Raw genomic sequence first — 6,189 nt, 5'->3', positions numbered from 1 at the left:
GGCAACCAAGAGCTTTTAATGCCTTGCTATTCCCACACAGCAGGACACGACCCACCTTTTCCTGCTAGGAAACTGAAGCCCAGATCTGGAAAGGTGTTTAGTTAACCTGTGGGCTAGAGACCAGTGGGACCTCCCTGGGATCCAAAGCAGCTTTGGGATGGGGACACTGGCTGTGGGGTGCTCAGTGCTGCTGCCCCCCCCCCTCCCCTTTCTCTTCAGCTGGAGAGATGCTGGGTGAAACTCTGATAATGAGGGTTGTCCTACCAACACTGGATCCCCAGGCATGTCCTGCAAGCCAAATCATCTAGGCAAGGCCAAACCATCCTTCCTCATCTACCAGCACCCCCCAACTCTCTTGTAGCAGGAGGGAGCAAGAAGAAAGCAACACACAGCCCAGGGTCACAGTCTGGGGTATGCCTCAGCTTTCCCTCATCTACCTCTAGGGTTTGCTTCGTTATTCCATTGTCTACCTTTGGGAATGCCTCATTTTCCCATCAAGTGCCTCTGGGGTATGCCTCAGTTTACCCTCATCTAGCTCAACAGCACTGTTTCTCATTTATTCCAAGGTGCAGTTCATTAAATGGTGAATTACACGTTTTATCATTTGTCCATAACAGGTTGTCAAGTCGCTGTGTTATTATTAGCAACAGGAAAGGAACTAAGTAAATTATTCCTAAAGTATGTAATGAGCACTTGAGTAAGAGTTAAGTAACGAGCGCTTCTTCAGCGAGGAATCCAAACGAGACACACTCCACCCATTTCGTTAACAGACAAAAGCTTATATAAGCTGGATGTTACATAAAATCCTAAAATAGGGAGATGGAGCACTCCCCCATCTTTGGGTGATAGCATGACTGCAGCCCACGGATACCTGAGCTGACACTGAACTAGCTCCGAGGTAACAGGCCTGGAGCTGGCGGGAGGCAGCAGCACAGGCAGAGCTGTCCTGGGTGTGCTGAGACCAGCCCTGAGCGGAGCTCGGGCTGCGAGTCTGGATCTGCCCTCGCGCTCCTCCGGAAACAGCCTGTACAGTAACGCACTCCAAGCAGCTCTATCACAGCTGTGATGATCAAATTATGTATCTCTGTGTGGCAGGTCAGGCTAAAACACCGTCCAGTGTCATCCCAAGGGAACTATAGCCGGTGCTTAGGAAGGAGCGCGCAAGTGGGGCGTGGTTATGGGGAAACTTCTCTGTGACTCTCCCAGTCTCCAGGGATTTGCCAGCAAAGGACTTTCCAAGCCAGTAGTTCCGTCTCTGAAGTTTCACAGCTCCTGGCAGCTGATTCTTCCAGTGAATTGACTGGTCAGTTTTCAAGTTGACGTGAACTTTCAACTTCCACAATACCACACAACAAAAACCACCACAATTTCCTATAATTTATCTGCAGAGGAAAGGGAATCCATGTCTTGCAGCATCAACTACTAGAGCTAAAAAAAGCAGGCTGGTAGGGGGTAGAGCCTTTTCATCAGGTCTTTTGTGCCTGGAAGCCTGTCTGTAGATAAATTGTCTGTCTCCATAAAGAGATATTTTTCTCCCTAGACAACTTGCATCCCATCTTAAAATGCACAATTCCAACACTCAAACAGTAGATTCAGCTGACAGCAGTGGTTGCTTCCTAGACACAAGGTTAAAAAAACCCACACACACCTCAGAAAAGAGGATTTGCAATCCTCTTCACAACCAGGACACCAAATCCTCCTTCAAATGCAGGTATCAGTTGTATGAGAAGTCGGGGATGCTTATCTGGCTGGGGGGGGGGGAGGGGGGAGGAAAGGGGGAAGAAAGATCTTTAGACACAGGATCGTTGGTCAGGCAGAGCAAAACGTGTCAGGAGTTACTCTCTGGACTACAAGGGAGCTATTCATTGCTGTAATCAGTTTGCTCTGCGGTACTTGCAGAAACATGCCAAGGCTGTTCTGTGATTCTGCCCGACTGACTTAGTGTTTGTGATTTTCCTAACCTTTGCTCTAAATAAATGCGAGCTCTGCAGAGAGAATTTTGATGCAAGTCCCCCGCTTCTCCCACATCCTCCCTGCCTGCATCCCACAGGCTTCCTGGGGCTTTGTTTTAAGGGAGAGACAGACAGAAGGCAGGCAGGAGGAGAGAATGAAGAAATGAAATGCAAGCTGTCTGGCCCACACAATTAAAACAGAGCAAAAAAAAAAAAGAAAATCAGAATAGCCTGGGTTTGGTTTCTGTCATGTAATTTTTCTTACTTCAGAATTAAATCCAGATGACATAGATAAGACATGGGTGACCCCTAGTGCCCTCTCCAGCTGCAGTTCCCACTGTTATTCCCCGTATTGATATCAGAGGATAAGCGCAGGGAAGAAGCCGCACCTTTCAGATTTGTTCTTCATTCACAAAGCCTCACTCTCTCTCTCCCCTTTCAGAAACAGGATCTCATTTCCTTTCCCTACTCAAACTCTATCACTGCGAGGCATTCGCTGCAGCATCCCTTTGTCACTGTTGTCTGGGAACAAAATTAAATACATTTACTTGTGTAAGAACTCATTATATTCCACTGACTCTTTATCATAGTACATTTATATTTATTATGCTTACAGAAAAGAAAGAAGGGCCTAGTTTTCCAACTCCAGGCTCATCAATAGCTAAGAACAGCCATTCAAACTCCTCAGAAGAGACCTTTGTCTTGTATAAAATGTATTTTGCAGCACCAAGGCGCTGAAAGGAGCAAGTCTTTCCTGTGACAGCCATCAGCATGCACCACTTTTTTTTTTGTCTTCTAGCAGTGTCAAAACTCTCTGTTCCTGTGACTCAGCCTGCACCAGACGTACCCTGCTTGCTGTGCTGGGGAACACTCATCAGGGGCTTTTCCTGGTGCTGCTGTGGAAGAACAGCACCTCTTTCACAAAAATCTTCAGACACCTCCTCGCAGACTACTTTGGGATGCAGGATTTTCCCTGAGGAAACAAATGATCTCAGCACAAGCCTGAAAGATTTTTAGCTTCCTGTAATGGGGGGGCTTTGGGCATCTCCCCTCTTGCACAAGTTTCCTGCCCTGCTGGGGTCATGTCCCCACCAGCACCCCTTGTTTGTGGTACCACCCCAGTGCAGAGTTCTGGGGGACAAGGCTATGCTTCTCATCAGTTGACATCTCAGAATTTCACATATTTAATAGGATCTTGTCAGGCAAAGAAGCCACCTGCTGACAGTCTCCACGGTGACATTTCTATTCTCAAGAGAGCAGCCTCTCAGCCTGCCACAAACTTGTCTGATGCCTCTTCAGCTCTGTATTTCTTCTCTGCCCGTTGCAGGGAGGTCTTAGCACCAGCAGCCAGCACTCCTGCACCCCTCCTGCTGCATCACACAGGCTGTACCACAGCTCCTCTGCAGAGTCCTGGTCCCCAGAGCTGGCACCCTCGCTCCTTGAGCCCTGAGAATGGTTTGGCACTTCCAAAACCAAAAGTGACTCCCACCTCAGCACTGTGGAGCCCCTCTTGGAGCTACAGTCAAAATCCCAATCTCTGCACAGGGCATGATGTGTGGCTTTCACCCTGTACACAGCCCAAGCTCACTCCATCACCCTCACTCCCTGGCAGATACTCTTGGTGCCACCCCTGCTCAAGGCACCATCAGCACTCAGCTGGCAACTCCTTCCCTTTTGCCACCTGCCAGCCCATTTTTTCATCATACTGGCCCTTCCTCCCCAACATCTTTTCACTTTCATACAGCCTCCGTGCTCACTTGTCCCCAGAGTTCCTTCCCCTAAAGTCTCCAGGCTTCCAGCAGCCCTCTTCAACCCCCCAGGCAAACAAGCATCATCTTACCACCCATCTCCCCAGACCAGCCCTTTGCTGGCATTTATGACTCAGCCCAGCTGAGGATGGATCAGCCACAGGTGAGGCTGGTTGAGGCCTCTGTGACAAGTGTTTTACTCATTGCAGGGCTGGGTGGGCACCCTGCAACTAAAGCAACTGCATTTTTTTCCAGTTTTTTTAAAAGTTCTTAATCTGTTTTGGACATAGAATCATGGAATAGTTTGGGTTACACTAGACCACTAGTCTTAGTTCCACTATGCCAGGTTGCTCCAAGCCCCATCCAGCCTGGCCTTGGACACTTCCAGGGATGGGGCAGCCACAGCTTCTCTGGGCAACCTGTCCCAGAGCCTCACCATCCTCACAGGGAAGAATTTCTTCCTCATATCCACCCTCTGCCAATTTGAAGCCATTCCCCCTTGTCCTGTCACTCCAAGCCCTTCTCCCAAGTCCTTCTCCAGCTCTCTTGGAGCCCCTTTAGGCACTGGAAGGGGCTCTAAGGTCCCCCTGAAGCCTTCTCTTCTCCAGGCTGAACACCCCCAGCTCTCCCAGCCTGTCTCCAGCCCCTGATTATCAAGGACATCATACTGCTCTGTTTATGTGTCTGTTCTCTGAATCATTTTCCCCTGGTCTTACATCTCTAGGTTCACATGTTCACTTCTTCAAATGAAAAGCAACAGTTTCCGAATTGAAGTTCCTCCTAATGTTTTATTTTTAGAGTAGGTTTCAAGGAGGGTAGGAAGTGTGCAAGTTATTGCATAACTTTGGTTTTATCTGGTATGAATCTCACTTGCTTTGCTTGTATAGTGCTGGGATATCCTGTTCTTGCCAGCATGACACCAACTCTGCATTGCTCTTGTGTCTCTGGATCCAGCGCCGCTACAACCTGCCCACTTCATTTCTTTTTCCCCTCCGTTTTAGTTAAGGATATGCAAAAATCTTATCCTCAGAGCCACTGTTTGCTTTGTTCACACTGTTCCATGTTCTTCCTCCTGACTTTATTTACCTTGTTTGCTTCCATAAACACCCTTTTTTTCTTTATTGTTGTTCTGACTGTATAGGATCCCCTATGGAGAAGACACTAAAAAAAATCCCTCTGTGTAGCACACATATCTTTCTATAGGTCCATTTTTCTCTCTATTCTCATTTTTGCTTGTTGCTAGCTCTGTGTATTCCAGTTATGTTCTGCACCTAAAAGAACTTTGTCACGCTTACATGTGCCTATAACTACTGGAAATATTAGTTTTTAATATTTTCATTTAAACTCTGGCTTTATTGACTCACTCTATTAAAATGCTCAAAATTAGCTCATCACTTTGATTTTTGATTATGACATGAATCAGCTTTTTTGCGTGCTTTTGCAATACGCCACCTTTCAGGTTCCTCAGATCCTTGTCCATACTGTTGGAAAGTTACTCTTGCGAAGTGAAAATGCTTTCTTGAATGTCACTTGAATGTCAGAATCTGAACCAGGCAATAGTTGATTTGACACACATCTTCAGGTGAAGTAGAATCATCATCCTTCATCAGGTGAAGTAGAATCATCATCATTAATAATACTTTCAATAAAGACTGGAGGTTTTTTTTTCCTTCCAAAGGCCACACTTGTTCAAGGAAGCTATAAATCCATGGTTTGCCTGACACTGCAGGTCAGACCAGATGATTAGAATATCTGGTATTCATACTGAAAAACTTACAAATATCTGGACAACCTGCGACTGCAGCTGGTGGAGAGATGGTCAGACAAGATAAAGGAGTTGTGGCTTCTGATCTTAAATGCTCTGAATTCACTTCAGCCCTGCTGAGGCACCCCTTCTTCCCCAGAAATCAATAATGCAGTTGCTTTTACTTGTTTTCCTTTTCATCTGAGCTATCTTACAACTTTTAAAACCTTCCTGTTCAAAACTTAGAAAACTGGCCTAAAGCATCTTATACCACTTCACTTGATCCTGCTGGTGATGGAGAGCCAGTGTTTTACCATGATTATTGCTGCATTATGTCTCCCCAGCTCCTGACTCCTGTAAATCAGAAGATGACTCCTTTGGAGGAGTTTGGAGAGCTGGAGGCAGCTCTCAGACCTTGCTCCTTCACATGCTGAGCAGTGAGTGCTTCTGGTGAAGTCCCTGCGCTGGGGCCATGGAGTCGAGCAGCGAGGATGGCTCTGTCCCCTGACTCCCACCACACTGCACACACCATCTCACTAGGAACCCAGGGGCAGGGAGGCTGGAGGTAAAAGGATCTTTGTGTTGTGGCCCATGGGATGGATCTCAACGGGAAAAAATGGGGTTGTGTGAGTAATGCAAGTTTTGGGACACCATGAGCTGGAAAACCCCTCCAGACACCCTGTGGCACAGCACAACACAGGAAGGAGAACACAGGCTGGGGCGGATCCTGACCCCCAACACAAGG

This window comes from Empidonax traillii, unplaced genomic scaffold (assembly GCF_003031625.1).
Source record: "Empidonax traillii isolate 1590-97213 ecotype Southwest subspecies unplaced genomic scaffold, ASM303162v1 scaffold319:size813200, whole genome shotgun sequence".
Taxonomy (NCBI): Eukaryota; Metazoa; Chordata; class Aves; order Passeriformes; family Tyrannidae; genus Empidonax; species Empidonax traillii.
The sequence above is the reverse complement of the archived record's forward strand: the minus strand, read 5'-3'. Positions refer to the sequence as shown.